The sequence below is a fragment of the Hypanus sabinus genome (genome assembly GCF_030144855.1).
Source record: "Hypanus sabinus isolate sHypSab1 chromosome 24 unlocalized genomic scaffold, sHypSab1.hap1 SUPER_24_unloc_13, whole genome shotgun sequence".
NCBI lineage: Eukaryota > Metazoa > Chordata > Chondrichthyes > Myliobatiformes > Dasyatidae > Hypanus > Hypanus sabinus.
The window spans coordinates 569,406-591,788 of NW_026778926.1; the positions used below are offsets into that span (position 1 = coordinate 569,406).

The 22,383-nt window shown below is 64.4% G+C and overlaps 1 protein-coding gene across 1 annotated transcript in view; it reads right to left on the bottom strand.

Moving 5' to 3' along the window:
* The window catches only part of ube2s (ubiquitin-conjugating enzyme E2S), a 46,114-nt gene that overhangs the window by 22,984 nt on the left and 747 nt on the right, over positions 1–22,383 (bottom strand). The window lies entirely within an intron of this gene.

Genomic DNA, 22,383 nt, shown 5'->3' on the forward strand with positions numbered 1-22,383 from the left:
TCCCTCCACCTCCTATCCACCCTCTGCCTCCCCACTACACTCTCTCACCACCCGGGCTCCCTCCACCTCCTATCCACCCTCTGCCTCCCCACTACACTCTCTCACCACCCGGGCTCCCTCCACCTCCTATCCACCCTCTGCCTCCCCACTACACTCTCTCACCACCCGGGCTCCCTCCACCTCCTATCCACCCTCTGCCTCCCCACTACACTCTCTCACCCCCCGGGCTCCCTCCACCTCCTATCCACCCTCTGCCTCCCCACTACACTCTCTCACCCCTCCACCTCCTATCCACCCGCTGCCTCCCCACTACACTCTCACCCCTCCACCTCCTATCCACCCTCTGCCTCCCCACTACACTCTCTCACCCCCCGGGCTCCCTCCACCTCCTATCCAGCCGCTGCCTCCCCACTACACTCTCTCACCACCCGGGCTCCCTCCACCTCCTATCCAGCCGCTGCCTCCCCACTACGCTCTCTCACCACCCGGGCTCCCTCCACCTCCTATCCACCCTCTGCCTCCCCACTACACTCACTCACCACCCGGGCTCCCTCCACCTCCTATCCACCCTCTGCCTCCCCACTACACTCTCTCACCACCCGGGCTCCCTCCACCTCCTATCCACCCTCTGCCTCCCCACTACACTCTCTCAACACCCGGGCTCCCTCCACCTCCTATCCACCCGCTGCCTCCCCACTACACTCTCTCACCCCTCCACCTATCCACCCTCTGCCTCCCCACTACACTCTCTCACCACCCGGGCTCCCTCCACCTCCTATCCACCCTCTGCCTCCCCACTACACTCTCTCACCACCCGGGCTCCCTCCACCTCCTATCCACCCTCTGCCTCCCCACTACACTCTCTCACCACCCGGGCTCCCTCCACCTCCTATCCAGCCGCTGCCTCCCCACTACACTCTCTCACCACCCGGGCTCCCTCCACCTCCTATCCACCCTCTGCCTCCCCACTACACTCTCTCACCACCCGGGCTCCCTCCACCTCCTATCCACCCTCTGCCTCCCCACTACACTCTCTCACCACCCGGGCTCCCTCCACCTCCTATCCACCCTCTGCCTCCCCACTACACTCTCTCACCACCCGGGCGCCCTCCACCTCCTATCCACCCTCTGCCTCCCCACTACACTCTCTCACCCCCCGGGCTCCCTCCACCTCCTATCCACCCGCTGCCTCCCCACTACACTCTCTCACCAACCGGGCTCCCTCCACCTCCTATCCACCCTCTGCCTCCCCACTACACTCTCTCACCACCCGGGCTCCCTCCACCTCCTATCCAGCCGCTGCCTCCCCACTACACTCTCTCACCACCCGGGCTCCCTCCACCTCCTATCCACCCTCTGCCTCCCCACTACACTCTCTCATCCCTCCACCTCCTATCCAGCCGCTGCCTCCCCACTACACTCTCTCACCACCCGGGCTCCCTCCACCTCCTATCCACCCTCTGCCTCCCCACTACACTCTCTCACCACCCGGGCTCCCTCCACCTCCTATCCACCCTCTGCCTCCCCACTACACTCTCTCATCCCTCCACCTCCTATCCAGCCGCTGCCTCCCCACTACACTCTCTCACCACCCGGGCTCCCTCCACCTCCTATCCAGCCGCTGCCTCCCCACTACACTCTATCACCACCCGGGCTCCCTCCACCTCCTATCCAGCCGCTGCCTCCCCACTACACTCTCTCACCACCCGGGCTCCCTCCACCTCCTATCCACCCTCTGCCTCCCCACTACACTCTCTCACCCCACCTCCTATCCACCCTCTGCCTCCCCACTACACTCTCTCACCACCCGGGCTCCCTCCACCTCCTATCCAGCCGCTGCCTCCCCACTACACTCTCTCACCACCCGGGCTCCCTCCACCTCCTATCCACCCTCTGCCTCCCCACTACACTCTCTCACCCCCCGGGCTCCCTCCACCTCCTATCCACCCTCTGCCTCCCCACTACACTCTCTCACCACCCGGGCTCCCTCCACCTCCTATCCACCCTCTGCCTCCCCACTACACTCTCTCACCACCCGGGCTCCCTCCACCTCCTATCCACCCTCTGCCTCCCCACTACACTCTCTCACCACCCGGGCTCCCTCCACCTCCTATCCACCCTCTGCCTCCCCACTACACTCTCTCACCACCCGGGCTCCCTCCACCTCCTATCCACCCTCTGCCTCCCCACTACACTCTCTCACCCCCCGGGCTCCCTCCACCTCCTATCCACCCTCTGCCTCCCCACTACACTCTCTCATCCCTCCACCTCCTATCCACCCTCTGCCTCCCCATTACACTCTCTCATCCCTCCACCTCCTATCCAGCCGCTGCCTCCCCACTACACTCTCTCATCCCCCGGGCTCCCTCCACCTCCTATCCACCCTCTGCCTCCCCACTACATTCTCTCACCACCCGGGCTCCCTCCACCTCCTATCCACCCTCTGCCTCCCCACTACACTCTCTCATCCCTCCACCTCCTATCCAGCCGCTGCCTCCCCACTACACTCTCTCACCACCCGGGCTCCCTCCACCTCCTATCCACCCTCTGCCTCCCCACTACACTCTCTCATCCCTCCACCTCCTATCCAGCCGCTGCCTCCCCATTACACTCTCTCACCACCCGGGCTCCCTCCACCTCCTATCCACCCTCTGCCTCCCCACTACACTCTCTCATCCCTCCACCTCCTATCCAGCCGCTGCCTCCCCACTACACTCTCTCACCACCCGGGCTCCCTCCACCTCCTATCCAGCCGCTGCCTCCCCACTACACTGTATCACCACCCGGGCTCCCTCCACCTCCTATCCAGCCGCTGCCTCCCCACTACACTCTCTCACCACCCGGGCTCCCTCCACCTCCTATCCACCCTCTGCCTCCCCACTACACTCTCTCACCACCCGGGCTCCCTCCACCTCCTATCCACCCTCTGCCTCCCCACTACACTCTCTCACCACCCGGGCTCCCTCCACCTCCTATCCACCCTCTGCCTCCCCACTACACTCTCTCACCCCCCGGGCTCCCTCCACCTCCTATCCACCCGCTGCCTCCCCACTACACTCTCTCACCACCCGGGCTCCCTCCACCTCCTATCCACCCTCTGCCTCCCCACTACACTCTCTCACCACCCGGGCTCCCTCCACCTCCTATCCACCCTCTGCCTCCCCACTACACTCTCTCACCACCCGGGCTCCCTCCACCTCCTATCCACCCTCTGCCTCCCCACTACACTCTCTCACCCCCCGGGCTCCCTCCACCTCCTATCCACCCGCTGCCTCCCCACTACACTCTCTCACCCCACCTCCTATCCACCCGCTGCCTCCCCACTACACTCTCTCACCACCCGGGCTCCCTCCACCTCCTATCCACCCTCTGCCTCCCCACTACACTCTCTCATCCCTCCACCTCCTATCCAGCCGCTGCCTCCCCACTACACTCTCTCACCACCCGGGCTCCCTCCACCTCCTATCCACCCTCTGCCTCCCCACTACACTCTCTCATCCCTCCACCTCCTATCCAGCCGCTGCCTCCCCATTACACTCTCTCACCACCCGGGCTCCCTCCACCTCCTATCCACCCTCTGCCTCCCCACTACACTCTCTCATCCCTCCACCTCCTATCCAGCCGCTGCCTCCCCACTACACTCTCTCACCACCCGGGCTCCCTCCACCTCCTATCCACCCTCTGCCTCCCCACTACACTCTCTCACCACCCGGGCTCCCTCCACCTCCTATCCACCCTCTGCCTCCCCACTACACTCTCTCATCCCTCCACCTCCTATCCAGCCGCTGCCTCCCCACTACACTCTATCACCACCCGGGCTCCCTCCACCTCCTATCCAGCCGCTGCCTCCCCACTACACTCTCTCACCACCCGGGCTCCCTCCACCTCCTATCCACCCTCTGCCTCCCCACTACACTCTCTCACCACCCGGGCTCCCTCCACCTCCTATCCACCCTCTGCCTCCCCACTACACTCTCTCACCACCCGGGCTCCCTCCACCTCCTATCCACCCTCTGCCTCCCCACTACACTCTCTCACCACCCGGGCTCCCTCCACCTCCTATCCACCCTCTGCCTCCCCACTACACTCTCTCACCCCCCGGGCTCCCTCCACCTCCTATCCACCCTCTGCCTAACCACTACACTCTCTCATCCCCCGGGCTCCCTCCACCTCCTATCCACCCTCTGCCTCCCCACTACATTCTCTCACCACCCGGGCTCCCTCCACCTCCTATCCACCCTCTGCCTCCCCACTACACTCTCTCATCCCTCCACCTCCTATCCAGCCGCTGCCTCCCCACTACACTCTCTCACCACCCGGGCTCCCTCCACCTCCTATCCACCCTCTGCCTCCCCACTACACTCTCTCATCCCTCCACCTCCTATCCAGCCGCTGCCTCCCCACTACACTCTCTCACCACCCGGGCTCCCTCCACCTCCTATCCACCCTCTGCCTCCCCACTACACTCTCTCACCACCCGGGCTCCCTCCACCTCCTATCCACCCTCTGCCTCCCCACTACACTCTCTCACCACCCGGGCTCCCTCCACCTCCTATCCACCCTCTGCCTCCCCACTACACTCTCTCAACACCCGGGCTCCCTCCACCTCCTATCCACCCGCTGCCTCCCCACTACACTCTCTCACCCCTCCACCTATCCACCCTCTGCCTCCCCACTACACTCTCTCACCACCCGGGCTCCCTCCACCTCCTATCCACCCTCTGCCTCCCCACTACACCCTCTCACCACCCGGGCTCCCTCCACCTCCTATCCACCCTCTGCCTCCCCACTACACTCTCTCACCACCCGGGCTCCCTCCACCTCCTATCCAGCCGCTGCCTCCCCACTACACTCTCTCACCACCCGGGCTCCCTCCACCTCCTATCCACCCTCTGCCTCCCCACTACACTCTCTCACCACCCGGGCTCCCTCCACCTCCTATCCACCCTCTGCCTCCCCACTACACTCTCTCACCACCCGGGCTCCCTCCACCTCCTATCCACCCTCTGCCTCCCCACTACACTCTCTCACCACCCGGGCGCCCTCCACCTCCTATCCACCCTCTGCCTCCCCACTACACTCTCTCACCCCCCGGGCTCCCTCCACCTCCTATCCACCCGCTGCCTCCCCACTACACTCTCTCACCAACCGGGCTCCCTCCACCTCCTATCCACCCTCTGCCTCCCCACTACACTCTCTCACCACCCGGGCTCCCTCCACCTCCTATCCAGCCGCTGCCTCCCCACTACACTCTCTCACCACCCGGGCTCCCTCCACCTCCTATCCACCCTCTGCCTCCCCACTACACTCTCTCATCCCTCCACCTCCTATCCAGCCGCTGCCTCCCCACTACACTCTCTCACCACCCGGGCTCCCTCCACCTCCTATCCACCCTCTGCCTCCCCACTACACTCTCTCACCACCCGGGCTCCCTCCACCTCCTATCCACCCTCTGCCTCCCCACTACACTCTCTCATCCCTCCACCTCCTATCCAGCCGCTGCCTCCCCACTACACTCTCTCACCACCCGGGCTCCCTCCACCTCCTATCCAGCCGCTGCCTCCCCACTACACTCTATCACCACCCGGGCTCCCTCCACCTCCTATCCAGCCGCTGCCTCCCCACTACACTCTCTCACCACCCGGGCTCCCTCCACCTCCTATCCACCCTCTGCCTCCCCACTACACTCTCTCACCCCCCGGGCTCCCTCCACCTCCTATCCACCCTCTGCCTCCCCACTACACTCTCTCACCACCCGGGCTCCCTCCACCTCCTATCCACCCTCTGCCTCCCCACTACACTCTCTCACCACCCGGGCTCCCTCCACCTCCTATCCACCCTCTGCCTCCCCACTACACTCTCTCACCACCCGGGCTCCCTCCACCTCCTATCCACCCTCTGCCTCCCCACTACACTCTCTCACCACCCGGGCTCCCTCCACCTCCTATCCACCCTCTGCCTCCCCACTACACTCTCTCACCCCCCGGGCTCCCTCCACCTCCTATCCACCCTCTGCCTCCCCACTACACTCTCTCATCCCTCCACCTCCTATCCACCCTCTGCCTCCCCATTACACTCTCTCATCCCTCCACCTCCTATCCAGCCGCTGCCTCCCCACTACACTCTCTCATCCCCCGGGCTCCCTCCACCTCCTATCCACCCTCTGCCTCCCCACTACATTCTCTCACCACCCGGGCTCCCTCCACCTCCTATCCACCCTCTGCCTCCCCACTACACTCTCTCATCCCTCCACCTCCTATCCAGCCGCTGCCTCCCCACTACACTCTCTCACCACCCGGGCTCCCTCCACCTCCTATCCACCCTCTGCCTCCCCACTACACTCTCTCATCCCTCCACCTCCTATCCAGCCGCTGCCTCCCCATTACACTCTCTCACCACCCGGGCTCCCTCCACCTCCTATCCACCCTCTGCCTCCCCACTACACTCTCTCATCCCTCCACCTCCTATCCAGCCGCTGCCTCCCCACTACACTCTCTCACCACCCGGGCTCCCTCCACCTCCTATCCACCCTCTGCCTCCCCACTACACTCTCTCACCACCCGGGCTCCCTCCACCTCCTATCCACCCTCTGCCTCCCCACTACACTCTCTCACCACCCGGGCTCCCTCCACCTCCTATCCACCCTCTGCCTCCCCACTACACTCTCTCACCACCCGGGCTCCCTCCACCTCCTATCCACCCTCTGCCTCCCCACTACACTCTCTCACCACCCGGGCTCCCTCCACCTCCTATCCACCCTCTGCCTCCCCACTACACTCTCTCATCCCTCCACCTCCTATCCAGCCGCTGCCTCCCCACTACACTCTCTCACCACCCGGGCTCCCTCCACCTCCTATCCACCCTCTGCCTCCCCACTACACTCTCTCACCACCCGGGCTCCCTCCACCTCCTATCCACCCTCTGCCTCCCCACTACACTCTCTCATCCCTCCACCTCCTATCCAGCCGCTGCCTCCCCACTACACTCTATCACCACCCGGGCTCCCTCCACCTCCTATCCAGCCGCTGCCTCCCCACTACACTCTCTCACCACCCGGGCTCCCTCCACCTCCTATCCACCCTCTGCCTCCCCACTACACTCTCTCACCACCCGGGCTCCCTCCACCTCCTATCCACCCTCTGCCTCCCCACTACACTCTCTCACCACCCGGGCTCCCTCCACCTCCTATCCACCCTCTGCCTCCCCACTACACTCTCTCACCACCCGGGCTCCCTCCACCTCCTATCCACCCTCTGCCTCCCCACTACACTCTCTCACCCCCCGGGCTCCCTCCACCTCCTATCCACCCTCTGCCTCCCCACTACACTCTCTCATCCCCCGGGCTCCCTCCACCTCCTATCCACCCTCTGCCTCCCCACTACATTCTCTCACCACCCGGGCTCCCTCCACCTCCTATCCACCCTCTGCCTCCCCACTACACTCTCTCATCCCTCCACCTCCTATCCAGCCGCTGCCTCCCCACTACACTCTCTCACCACCCGGGCTCCCTCCACCTCCTATCCACCCTCTGCCTCCCCACTACACTCTCTCATCCCTCCACCTCCTATCCAGCCGCTGCCTCCCCACTACACTCTCTCACCACCCGGGCTCCCTCCACCTCCTATCCACCCTCTGCCTCCCCACTACACTCTCTCACCACCCGGGCTCCCTCCACCTCCTATCCACCCTCTGCCTCCCCACTACACTCTCTCACCACCCGGGCTCCCTCCACCTCCTATCCACCCTCTGCCTCCCCACTACACTCTCTCAACACCCGGGCTCCCTCCACCTCCTATCCACCCGCTGCCTCCCCACTACACTCTCTCACCCCTCCACCTATCCACCCTCTGCCTCCCCACTACACTCTCTCACCACCCGGGCTCCCTCCACCTCCTATCCACCCTCTGCCTCCCCACTACACTCTCTCACCACCCGGGCTCCCTCCACCTCCTATCCACCCTCTGCCTCCCCACTACACTCTCTCACCACCCGGGCTCCCTCCACCTCCTATCCAGCCGCTGCCTCCCCACTACACTCTCTCACCACCCGGGCTCCCTCCACCTCCTATCCACCCTCTGCCTCCCCACTACACTCTCTCACCACCCGGGCTCCCTCCACCTCCTATCCACCCTCTGCCTCCCCACTACACTCTCTCACCACCCGGGCTCCCTCCACCTCCTATCCACCCTCTGCCTCCCCACTACACTCTCTCACCACCCGGGCGCCCTCCACCTCCTATCCACCCTCTGCCTCCCCACTACACTCTCTCACCCCCCGGGCTCCCTCCACCTCCTATCCACCCGCTGCCTCCCCACTACACTCTCTCACCAACCGGGCTCCCTCCACCTCCTATCCACCCTCTGCCTCCCCACTACACTCTCTCACCACCCGGGCTCCCTCCACCTCCTATCCAGCCGCTGCCTCCCCACTACACTCTCTCACCACCCGGGCTCCCTCCACCTCCTATCCACCCTCTGCCTCCCCACTACACTCTCTCATCCCTCCACCTCCTATCCAGCCGCTGCCTCCCCACTACACTCTCTCACCACCCGGGCTCCCTCCACCTCCTATCCACCCTCTGCCTCCCCACTACACTCTCTCACCACCCGGGCTCCCTCCACCTCCTATCCACCCTCTGCCTCCCCACTACACTCTCTCATCCCTCCACCTCCTATCCAGCCGCTGCCTCCCCACTACACTCTCTCACCACCCGGGCTCCCTCCACCTCCTATCCAGCCGCTGCCTCCCCACTACACTCTATCACCACCCGGGCTCCCTCCACCTCCTATCCAGCCGCTGCCTCCCCACTACACTCTCTCACCACCCGGGCTCCCTCCACCTCCTATCCACCCTCTGCCTCCCCACTACACTCTCTCACCCCCCGGGCTCCCTCCACCTCCTATCCACCCTCTGCCTCCCCACTACACTCTCTCACCACCCGGGCTCCCTCCACCTCCTATCCACCCTCTGCCTCCCCACTACACTCTCTCACCACCCGGGCTCCCTCCACCTCCTATCCACCCTCTGCCTCCCCACTACACTCTCTCACCACCCGGGCTCCCTCCACCTCCTATCCACCCTCTGCCTCCCCACTACACTCTCTCACCACCCGGGCTCCCTCCACCTCCTATCCACCCTCTGCCTCCCCACTACACTCTCTCACCCCCCGGGCTCCCTCCACCTCCTATCCACCCTCTGCCTCCCCACTACACTCTCTCATCCCTCCACCTCCTATCCACCCTCTGCCTCCCCATTACACTCTCTCATCCCTCCACCTCCTATCCAGCCGCTGCCTCCCCACTACACTCTCTCATCCCCCGGGCTCCCTCCACCTCCTATCCACCCTCTGCCTCCCCACTACATTCTCTCACCACCCGGGCTCCCTCCACCTCCTATCCACCCTCTGCCTCCCCACTACACTCTCTCATCCCTCCACCTCCTATCCAGCCGCTGCCTCCCCACTACACTCTATCACCACCCGGGCTCCCTCCACCTCCTATCCAGCCGCTGCCTCCCCACTACACTCTCTCACCACCCGGGCTCCCTCCACCTCCTATCCACCCTCTGCCTCCCCACTACACTCTCTCACCACCCGGGCTCCCTCCACCTCCTATCCACCCTCTGCCTCCCCACTACACTCTCTCACCACCCGGGCTCCCTCCACCTCCTATCCACCCTCTGCCTCCCCACTACACTCTCTCACCACCCGGGCTCCCTCCACCTCCTATCCACCCTCTGCCTCCCCACTACACTCTCTCACCCCCCGGGCTCCCTCCACCTCCTATCCACCCTCTGCCTCCCCACTACACTCTCTCATCCCCCGGGCTCCCTCCACCTCCTATCCACCCTCTGCCTCCCCACTACATTCTCTCACCACCCGGGCTCCCTCCACCTCCTATCCACCCTCTGCCTCCCCACTACACTCTCTCATCCCTCCACCTCCTATCCAGCCGCTGCCTCCCCACTACACTCTCTCACCACCCGGGCTCCCTCCACCTCCTATCCACCCTCTGCCTCCCCACTACACTCTCTCACCACCCGGGCTCCCTCCACCTCCTATCCACCCTCTGCCTCCCCACTACACTCTCTCACCCCCCGGGCTCCCTCCACCTCCTATCCACCCTCTGCCTCCCCACTACACTCTCTCATCCCTCACCTCCTATCCACCCTCTGCCTCCCCATTACACTCTCTCATCCCTCCACCTCCTATCCAGCCGCTGCCTCCCCACTACACTCTCTCACCCCTCCACCTCCTATCCACCCGCTGCCTCCCACTACACTCTCTCATCCCTCCACCTCCTATCCACCCTCTGCCTCCCCACTACACTCTCTCACCCCTCCACCTCCTATCCACCCTCTGCCTCCCCACTACACTCTCTCATCCCTCCACCTCCTATCCAGCCGCTGCTCCCCACTACACTCTCTCACCACCCGGGCTCCCTCCACCTCCTATCCAGCCGCTGCCTCCCACTACACTCTATCACCACCCGGGCTCCCTCCACCTCCTATCCAGCCGCTGCCTCCCACTACACTCTCTCACCACCCGGGCTCCCTCCACCTCCTATCCACCCTCTGCCTCCCACTACACTCTCTCACCACCCGGGCTCCCTCCACCTCCTATCCACCCTCTGCCTCCCCACTACACTCTCTCACCACCCGGGCTCCCTCCACCTCCTATCCACCCTCTGCCTCCCCACTACACTCTCTCACCACCCGGGCTCCCTCCACCTCCTATCCACCCTCTGCCTCCCCACTACACTCTCTCACCACCCGGGCTCCCTCACCTCCTATCCACCCTCTGCCTCCCCACTACACTCTCTCACCCCCCGGGCTCCCTCCACCTCCTATCCACCCTCTGCCTCCCCACTACACTCTCTCATCCTCCACCTCCTATCCACCCTCTGCCTCCCCATTACACTCTCTCATCCTCCACCTCCTATCCAGCCGCTGCCTCCCACTACACTCTCTCATCCCCGGGCTCCTCCACCTCCTATCCACCCTCTGCCTCCCCACTACATTCTCTCACCACCCGGGCTCCCTCCACCTCCTATCCACCCTCTGCCTCCCCACTACACTCTCTCATCCCTCCACCTCCTATCCAGCCGCTGCCTCCCACTACACTCTCTCACCACCCGGGCTCCCTCCACCTCCTATCCACCCTCTGCCTCCCCACTACACTCTCTCATCCCTCCACCTCCTATCCAGCCGCTGCCTCCCCATTACACTCTCTCACCACCCGGGCTCCCTCCACCTCCTATCCACCCTCTGCCTCCCCACTACACTCTCTCATCCTCCACCTCCTATCCAGCCGCTGCCTCCCCACTACACTCTCTCACCACCCGGGCTCCCTCCACCTCCTATCCAGCGCTGCCTCCCCACTACACTCTATCACCACCCGGGCTCCCTCCACCTCCTATCCAGCCGCTGCCTCCCCACTACACTCTCTCACCACCCGGGCTCCCTCCACCTCCTATCCACCCTCTGCCTCCCCACTACACTCTCTCACCACCCGGGCTCCCTCCACCTCCTATCCACCCTCTGCCTCCCCACTACACTCTCTCACCACCCGGGCTCCCTCCACCTCCTATCCACCCTCTGCCTCCCCACTACACTCTCTCACCACCCGGGCTCCCTCCACCTCCTATCACCCTCTGCCTCCCCACTACACTCTCTCACCCCCCGGGCTCCCTCCACCTCCTATCCACCCGCTGCCTCCCCACTACACTCTCTCACCACCCGGGCTCCCTCCACCTCCTATCCACCCTCTGCCTCCCCACTACACTCTCTCACCACCCGGGCTCCCTCCACCTCCTATCCACCCTCTGCCTCCCCACTACACTCTCTCACCACCCGGGCTCCCTCCACCTCCTATCCACCCTCTGCCTCCCCACTACACTCTCTCACCCCCCGGGCTCCCTCCACCTCCTATCCACCCGCTGCCTCCCCACTACACTCTCTCACCCCACCTCCTATCCACCCGCTGCCTCCCCACTACACTCTCTCACCACCCGGGCTCCCTCCACCTCCTATCCACCCTCTGCCTCCCACTACACTCTCTCATCCCTCCACCTCCTATCCAGCCGCTGCCTCCCCACTACACTCTCTCACCACCCGGGCTCCCTCCACCTCCTATCCACCCTCTGCCTCCCCACTACACTCTCTCATCCCTCCACCTCCTATCCAGCCGCTGCCTCCCCATTACACTCTCTCACCACCCGGGCTCCCTCCACCTCCTATCCACCCTCTGCCTCCCCACTACACTCTCTCATCCCTCCACCTCCTATCCAGCCGCTGCCTCCCCACTACACTCTCTCACCACCCGGCTCCCTCCACCTCCTATCCACCCTCTGCCTCCCCACTACACTCTCTCACCACCCGGGCTCCCTCCACCTCCTATCCACCCTCTGCCTCCCCACTACACTCTCTCATCCCTCCACCTCCTATCCAGCCGCTGCCTCCCCACTACACTCTATCACCACCCGGGCTCCTCCACCTCCTATCCAGCCGCTGCCTCCCCACTACACTCTCTCACCACCCGGCTCCCTCCACCTCCTATCCACCCTCTGCCTCCCCACTACACTCTCTCACCACCCGGGCTCCCTCCACCTCCTATCCACCCTCTGCCTCCCCACTACACTCTCTCACCACCCGGGCTCCCTCCACCTCCTATCCACCCTCTGCCTCCCCACTACACTCTCTCACCACCCGGGCTCCCTCCACCTCCTATCCACCCTCTGCCTCCCCACTACACTCTCTCACCCCCCGGGCTCCCTCCACCTCCTATCCACCCGCTGCCTCCCCACTACACTCTCTCACCACCCGGGCTCCCTCCACCTCCTATCCACCCTCTGCCTCCCCACTACACTCTCTCACCACCCGGGCTCCCTCCACCTCCTATCCACCCTCTGCCTCCCCACTACACTCTCTCACCACCCGGGCTCCCTCCACCTCCTATCCACCCTCTGCCTCCCCACTACACTCTCTCACCACCCGGGCTCCCTCCACCTCCTATCCACCCTCTGCCTCCCCACTACACTCTCTCACCACCCGGGCTCCCTCCACCTCCTATCCACCCTCTGCCTCCCCACTACACTCTCTCACCCCCCGGGCTCCCTCCACCTCCTATCCACCCTCTGCCTCCCCACTACACTCTCTCATCCCTCCACCTCCTATCCACCCTCTGCCTCCCCATTACACTCTCTCATCCTCCACCTCCTATCCAGCCGCTGCCTCCCCACTACACTCTCTCACCCTCCACCTCCTATCCACCCGCTGCCTCCCCACTACACTCTCTCATCCCTCCACCTCCTATCCACCCTCTGCCTCCCCACTACACTCTCTCACCCCTCCACCTCCTATCCACCCTCTGCCTCCCACTACACTCTCTCATCCCTCCACCTCCTATCCAGCCGCTGCCTCCCCACTACACTCTCTCACCACCCGGGCTCCCTCCACCTCCTATCCAGCCGCTGCCTCCCCACTACACTCTATCACCACCCGGGCTCCCTCCACCTCCTATCCAGCCGCTGCCTCCCCACTACACTCTCTCACCACCCGGGCTCCCTCCACCTCCTATCCACCCTCTGCCTCCCCACTACACTCTCTCACCACCCGGGCTCCCTCCACCTCCTATCCACCCTCTGCCTCCCCACTACACTCTCTCACCACCCGGGCTCCTCCACCTCCTATCCACCCTCTGCCTCCCCACTACACTCTCTCACCACCCGGGCTCCCTCCACCTCCTATCCACCCTCTGCCTCCCCACTACACTCTCTCACCACCCGGGCTCCCTCCACCTCCTATCCACCCTCTGCCTCCCCACTACACTCTCTCACCACCCGGGCTCCCTCCACCTCCTATCCACCCTCTGCCTCCCCACTACACTCTCTCACCACCCGGGCTCCCTCCACCTCCTATCCACCCTCTGCCTCCCCACTACACTCTCTCACCCCCCGGGCTCCCTCCACCTCCTATCCAGCCGCTGCCTCCCCACTACACTCTCTCACCACCCGGGCTCCCTCCACCTCCTATCCACCCTCTGCCTCCCCACTACACTCTCTCACCACCCGGGCTCCCTCCACCTCCTATCCACCCTCTGCCTCCCCACTACACTCTCTCACCACCCGGGCTCCCTCCACCTCCTATCCACCCTCTGCCTCCCCACTACACTCTCTCACCACCCGGGCTCCCTCCACCTCCTATCCACCCTCTGCCTCCCCACTACACTCTCTCACCACCCGGGCTCCCTCCACCTCCTATCCACCCTCTGCCTCCCCACTACACTCTCTCACCACCCGGGCTCCCTCCACCTCCTATCCACCCTCTGCCTCCCCACTACACTCTCTCACCACCCGGGCTCCCTCCACCTCCTATCCACCCTCTGCCTCCCCACTACACTCTCTCACCACCCGGGCTCCCTCCACCTCCTATCCACCCTCTGCCTCCCCACTACACTCTCTCACCACCCGGGCTCCCTCCACCTCCTATCCACCCTCTGCCTCCCCACTACACTCTCTCACCACCCGGGCTCCCTCCACCTCCTATCCACCCTCTGCCTCCCCACTACACTCTCTCACCACCCGGGCTCCCTCCACCTCCTATCCACCCTCTGCCTCCCCACTACACTCTCTCACCACCCGGGCTCCCTCCACCTCCTATCCACCCTCTGCCTCCCCACTACACTCTCTCACCACCCGGGCTCCCTCCACCTCCTATCCACCCTCTGCCTCCCCACTACACTCTCTCACCACCCGGGCTCCCTCCACCTCCTATCCACCCTCTGCCTCCCCACTACACTCTCTCACCACCCGGGCTCCCTCCACCTCCTATCCACCCTCTGCCTCCCCACTACACTCTCTCACCACCCGGGCTCCCTCCACCTCCTATCCACCCTCTGCCTCCCCACTACACTCTCTCACCACCCGGGCTCCCTCCACCTCCTATCCACCCTCTGCCTCCCCACTACACTCTCTCACCACCCGGGCTCCCTCCACCTCCTATCCACCCTCTGCCTCCCCACTACACTCTCTCACCACCCGGGCTCCCTCCACCTCCTATCCACCCTCTGCCTCCCCACTACACTCTCTCATCCCTCCACCTCCTATCCAGCCGCTGCCTCCCCACTACACTCTCTCACCACCCGGGCTCCCTCCACCTCCTATCCACCCTCTGCCTCCCCACTACACTCTCTCACCACCCGGGCTCCCTCCACCTCCTATCCAGCCGCTGCCTCCCCACTACACTCTATCACCACCCGGGCTCCCTCCACCTCCTATCCAGCCGCTGCCTCCCCACTACACTCTCTCACCACCCGGGCTCCCTCCACCTCCTATCCACCCTCTGCCTCCCCACTACACTCTCTCACCACCCGGGCTCCCTCCACCTCCTATCCACCCTCTGCCTCCCCACTACACTCTCTCACCACCCGGGCTCCCTCCACCTCCTATCCACCCTCTGCCTCCCCACTACACTCTCTCACCACCCGGGCTCCCTCCACCTCCTATCCACCCGCTGCCTCCCCACTACACTCTCTCACCACCCGGGCTCCCTCCACCTCCTATCCACCCTCTGCCTCCCCACTACACTCTCTCATCCCTCCACCTCCTATCCAGCCGCTGCCTCCCCACTACACTCTCTCACCACCCGGGCTCCCTCCACCTCCTATCCACCCTCTGCCTCCCCACTACACTCTCTCATCCCTCCACCTCCTATCCAGCCGCTGCCTCCCCATTACACTCTCTCACCACCCGGGCTCCCTCCACCTCCTATCCACCCTCTGCCTCCCCACTACACTCTCTCATCCCTCCACCTCCTATCCAGCCGCTGCCTCCCCACTACACTCTATCACCACCCGGGCTCCCTCCACCTCCTATCCAGCCGCTGCCTCCCCACTACACTCTCTCACCACCCGGGCTCCCTCCACCTCCTATCCACCCTCTGCCTCCCCACTACACTCTCTCACCACCCGGGCTCCCTCCACCTCCTATCCACCCTCTGCCTCCCCACTACACTCTCTCACCACCCGGGCTCCCTCCACCTCCTATCCACCCTCTGCCTCCCCACTACACTCTCTCACCACCCGGGCTCCCTCCACCTCCTATCCACCCTCTGCCTCCCCACTACACTCTCTCACCACCCGGGCTCCCTCCACCTCCTATCCACCCTCTGCCTCCCCACTACACTCTCTCACCACCCGGGCTCCCTCCACCTCCTATCCACCCTCTGCCTCCCCACTACACTCTCTCACCACCCGGGCTCCCTCCACCTCCTATCCACCCTCTGCCCACTACACTCTCTCACCACCCGGGCTCCCTCCACCTCCTATCCACCCTCTGCCTCCCCACTACACTCTCTCACCCCCCGGGCTCCCTCCACCTCCTATCCACCCTCTGCCTCCCCACTACACTCTCTCATCCCTCCACCTCCTATCCACCCTCTGCCTCCCCATTACACTCTCTCATCCCTCCACCTCCTATCCAGCCGCTGCCTCCCCACTACACTCTCTCACCCCTCCACCTCCTATCCACCCGCTGCCTCCCCACTACACTCTCTCATCCCTCCACCTCCTATCCACCCTCTGCCTCCCCACTACACTCTCTCACCCCTCCACCTCCTATCCACCCTCTGCCTCCCCACTACACTCTCTCATCCCTCCACCTCCTATCCAGCCGCTGCCTCCCCACTACACTCTCTCACCACCCGGGCTCCCTCCACCTCCTATCCAGCCGCTGCCTCCCCACTACACTCTCTCACCACCCGGGCTCCCTCCACCTCCTATCCAGCCGCTGCCTCCCCACTACACTCTCTCACCACCCGGGCTCCCTCCACCTCCTATCCACCCTCTGCCTCCCCACTACACTCTCTCACCACCCGGGCTCCCTCCACCTCCTATCCACCCTCTGCCTCCCCACTACACTCTCTCACCACCCGGGCTCCCTCCACCTCCTATCCACCCTCTGCCTCCCCACTACACTCTCTCACCACCCGGGCTCCCTCCACCTCCTATCCACCCTCTGCCTCCCCACTACACTCTCTCATCCCTCCACCTCCTATCCACCCTCTGCCTCCCCATTACACTCTCTCATCCCTCCACCTCCTATCCAGCCGCTGCCTCCCCACTACACTCTCTCACCCCTCCACCTCCTATCCACCCGCTGCCTCCCCACTACACTCTCTCATCCCTCCACCTCCTATCCACCCTCTGCCTCCCCACTACACTCTCTCACCCCTCCACCTCCTATCCACCCTCTGCCTCCCCACTACACTCTCTCATCCCTCCACCTCCTATCCAGCCGCTGCCTCCCCACTACACTCTCTCACCACCCGGGCTCCCTCCACCTCCTATCCACCCTCTGCCTCCCCACTACACTCTCTCACCACCCGGGCTCCCTCCACCTCCTATCCACCCTCTGCCTCCCCACTACACTCTCTCATCCCTCCACCTCCTATCCAGCCGCTGCCTCCCCACTACACTCTATCACCACCCGGGCTCCCTCCACCTCCTATCCAGCCGCTGCCTCCCCACTACACTCTCTCACCACCCGGGCTCCCTCCACCTCCTATCCACCCTCTGCCTCCCCACTACACTCTCTCACCACCCGGGCTCCCTCCACCTCCTATCCACCCTCTGCCTCCCCACTACACTCTCTCACCACCCGGGCTCCCTCCACCTCCTATCCACCCTCTGCCTCCCCACTACACTCTCTCACCACCCGGGCTCCCTCCACCTCCTATCCACCCTCTGCCTCCCCACTACACTCTCTCACCACCCGGGCTCCCTCCACCTCCTATCCACCCTCTGCCTCCCCACTACACTCTCTCACCACCCGGGCTCCCTCCACCTCCTATCCAGCCGCTGCCTCCCCACTACACTCTCTCACCACCCGGGCTCCCTCCACCTCCTATCCAGCCGCTGCCTCCCCACTACACTCTATCACCACCCGGGCTCCCTCCACCTCCTATCCAGCCGCTGCCTCCCCACTACACTCTCTCACCACCCGGGCTCCCTCCACCTCCTATCCACCCTCTGCCTCCCCACTACACTCTCTCACCACCCGGGCTCCCTCCACCTCCTATCCACCCTCTGCCTCCCCACTACACTCTCTCACCACCCGGGCTCCCTCCACCTCCTATCCACCCTCTGCCTCCCCACTACACTCTCTCACCACCCGGGCTCCCTCCACCTCCTATCCACCCTCTGCCTCCCCACTACACTCTCTCACCACCCGGGCTCCCTCCACCTCCTATCCACCCTCTGCCTCCCCACTACACTCTCTCACCACCCGGGCTCCCTCCACCTCCTATCCACCCTCTGCCTCCCCACTACACTCTCTCACCCCCCGGGCTCCCTCCACCTCCTATCCACCCTCTGCCTCCCCACTACACTCTCTCATCCCTCCACCTCCTATCCACCCTCTGCCTCCCCATTACACTCTCTCATCCCTCCACCTCCTATCCAGCCGCTGCCTCCCCACTACACTCTCTCATCCCCCGGGCTCCCTCCACCTCCTATCCACCCTCTGCCTCCCCACTACATTCTCTCACCACCCGGGCTCCCTCCACCTCCTATCCACCCTCTGCCTCCCCACTACACTCTCTCACCCCCCGGGCTCCCTCCACCTCCTATCCACCCGCTGCCTCCCCACTACACTCTCTCACCCCACCTCCTATCCACCCGCTGCCTCCCCACTACACTCTCTCACCACCCGGGCTCCCTCCACCTCCTATCCACCCTCTGCCTCCCCACTACACTCTCTCATCCCTCCACCTCCTATCCAGCCGCTGCCTCCCCACTACACTCTCTCACCACCCGGGCTCCCTCCACCTCCTATCCACCCTCTGCCTCCCCACTACACTCTCTCATCCCTCCACCTCCTATCCAGCCGCTGCCTCCCCATTACACTCTCTCACCACCCGGGCTCCCTCCACCTCCTATCCACCCTCTGCCTCCCCACTACACTCTCTCATCCCTCCACCTCCTATCCAGCCGCTGCCTCCCCACTACACTCTCTCACCACCCGGGCTCCCTCCACCTCCTATCCAGCCGCTGCCTCCCCACTACACTCTATCACCACCCGGGCTCCCTCCACCTCCTATCCAGCCGCTGCCTCCCCACTACACTCTCTCACCACCCGGGCTCCCTCCACCTCCTATCCACCCTCTGCCTCCCCACTACACTCTCTCACCACCCGGGCTCCCTCCACCTCCTATCCACCCTCTGCCTCCCCACTACACTCTCTCAACACCCGGGCTCCCTCCACCTCCTATCCACCCTCTGCCTCCCCACTACACTCTCTCAACACCCGGGCTCCCTCCACCTCCTATCCACCCTCTGCCTCCCCACTACACTCTCTCACCACCCGGGCTCCCTCCACCTCCTATCCACCCTCTGCCTCCCCACTACACTCTCTCACCCCCCGGGCTCCCTCCACCTCCTATCCACCCGCTGCCTCCCCACTACACTCTCTCACCACCCGGGCTCCCTCCACCTCCTATCCACCCTCTGCCTCCCCACTACACTCTCTCACCACCCGGGCTCCCTCCACCTCCTATCCACCCTCTGCCTCCCCACTACACTCTCTCACCACCCGGGCTCCCTCCACCTCCTATCCACCCTCTGCCTCCCCACTACACTCTCTCACCACCCGGGCTCCCTCCACCTCCTATCCACCCTCTGCCTCCCCACTACACTCTCTCACCACCCGGGCTCCCTCCACCTCCTATCCACCCTCTGCCTCCCCACTACACTCTCTCACCCCCCGGGCTCCCTCCACCTCCTATCCACCCTCTGCCTCCCCACTACACTCTCTCACCACCCGGGCTCCCTCCACCTCCTATCCACCCTCTGCCTCCCCACTACACTCTCTCACCACCCGGGCTCCCTCCACCTCCTATCCACCCTCTGCCTCCCCACTACACTCTCTCACCACCCGGGCTCCCTCCACCTCCTATCCACCCTCTGCCTCCCCACTACACTCTCTCACCACCCGGGCTCCCTCCACCTCCTATCCACCCTCTGCCTCCCCACTACACTCTCTCACCACCCGGGCTCCCTCCACCTCCTATCCACCCTCTGCCTCCCCACTACACTCTCTCACCACCCGGGCTCCCTCCACCTCCTATCCACCCTCTGCCTCCCCACTACACTCTCTCACCCCCCGGGCTCCCTCCACCTCCTATCCACCCTCTGCCTCCCCACTACACTCTCTCACCACCCGGGCTCCCTCCACCTCCTATCCACCCTCTGCCTCCCCACTACACTCTCTCACCACCCGGGCTCCCTCCACCTCCTATCCAGCCGCTGCCTCCCCACTACACTCTCTCACCACCCGGGCTCCCTCCACCTCCTATCCACCCTCTGCCTCCCCACTACACTCTCTCACCACCCGGGCTCCCTCCACCTCCTATCCAGCCGCTGCCTCCCCACTACATTCTCTCACCACCCGGGCTCCCTCCACCTCCTATCCAGCCGCTGCCTCCCCACTACACTCTCTCACCACCCGGGCTCCCTCCACCTCCTATCCACCCGCTGCCTCCCCACTACACTCTCTCACCCCTCCACCTCCTATCCACCCTCTGCCTCCCCACTACACTCTCTCACCCCCCGGGCTCCCTCCACCTCTTATCCACCCGCTGCCTCCCCACTACACTCTCTCATCCCCCGGGCTCCCTCCACCTCCTATCCACCCTCTGCCTCCCCACTACATTCTCTCACCCCCCGGGCTCCCTCCACCTCCTATCCACCCGCTGCCTCCCCACTACACTCTCTCACCACCCGGGCTCCCTCCACCTCCTATCCAGCCGCTGCCTCCCCACTACACTCTCTCACCACCCGGGCTACCTCCACCTCCTATCCACCCGCTGCCTCCCCACTACACTCTCTCACCCCTCCACCTCCTATCCACCCTCTGCCTCCCCACTACACTCTCTCACCAACCGGGCTCCCTCCACCTCCTATCCACCCTCTGCCTCCCCACTACACTCTCTCACCAACCGGGCTCCCTCCACCTCCTATCCACCCTCTGCCTCCCCACTACACTCTCTCACCAACCGGGCTCCCTCCACCTCCTATCCACCCTCTGCCTCCCCACTACACTCTCTCACCAACCGGGCTCCCTCCACCTCCTATCCACCCTCTGCCTCCCCACTACACTCTCTCACCACCCGGGCTCCCTCCACCTCCTATCCACCCTCTGCCTCCCCACTACACTCTCTCACCACCCGGGCTCCCTCCACCTCCTATCCACCCTCTGCCTCCCCACTACACTCTCTCACCCCCCGGGCTCCCTCCACCTCCTATCCACCCTCTGCCTCCCCACTACACTCTCTCACCACCCGGGCTCCCTCCACCTCCTATCCACCCTCTGCCTCCCCACTACACTCTCTCACCACCCGGGCTCCCTCCACCTCCTATCCACCCTCTGCCTCCCCACTACACTCTCTCACCACCCGGGCTCCCTCCACCTCCTATCCACCCTCTGCCTCCCCACTACACTCTCTCACCACCCGGGCTCCCTCCACCTCCTATCCACCCTCTGCCTCCCCACTACACTCTCTCACCACCCGGGCTCCCTCCACCTCCTATCCACCCTCTGCCTCCCCACTACACTCTCTCACCACCCGGGCTCCCTCCACCTCCTATCCACCCTCTGCCTCCCCACTACACTCTCTCACCACCCGGGCTCCCTCCACCTCCTATCCACCCTCTGCCTCCCCACTACACTCTCTCATCCCCCGGGCTCCCTCCACCTCCTATCCACCCTCTGCCTCCCCACTACACTCTCTCACCAACCGGGCTCCCTCCACCTCCTATCCACCCTCTGCCTCCCCACTACACTCTCTCACCAACCGGGCTCCCTCCACCTCCTATCCACCCTCTGCCTCCCCACTACACTCTCTCACCAACCGGGCTCCCTCCACCTCCTATCCACCCTCTGCCTCCCCACTACACTCTCTCACCAACCGGGCTCCCTCCACCTCCTATCCACCCTCTGCCTCCCCACTACACTCTCTCACCACCCGGGCTCCCTCCACCTCCTATCCACCCTCTGCCTCCCCACTACACTCTCTCACCACCCGGGCTCCCTCCACCTCCTATCCACCCTCTGCCTCCCCACTACACTCTCTCACCCCCCGGGCTCCCTCCACCTCCTATCCACCCTCTGCCTCCCCACTACACTCTCTCACCACCCGGGCTCCCTCCACCTCCTATCCACCCTCTGCCTCCCCACTACACTCTCTCACCACCCGGGCTCCCTCCACCTCCTATCCACCCTCTGCCTCCCCACTACACTCTCTCACCACCCGGGCTCCCTCCACCTCCTATCCACCCTCTGCCTCCCCACTACACTCTCTCACCCCTCCACCTCCTATCCACCCTCTGCC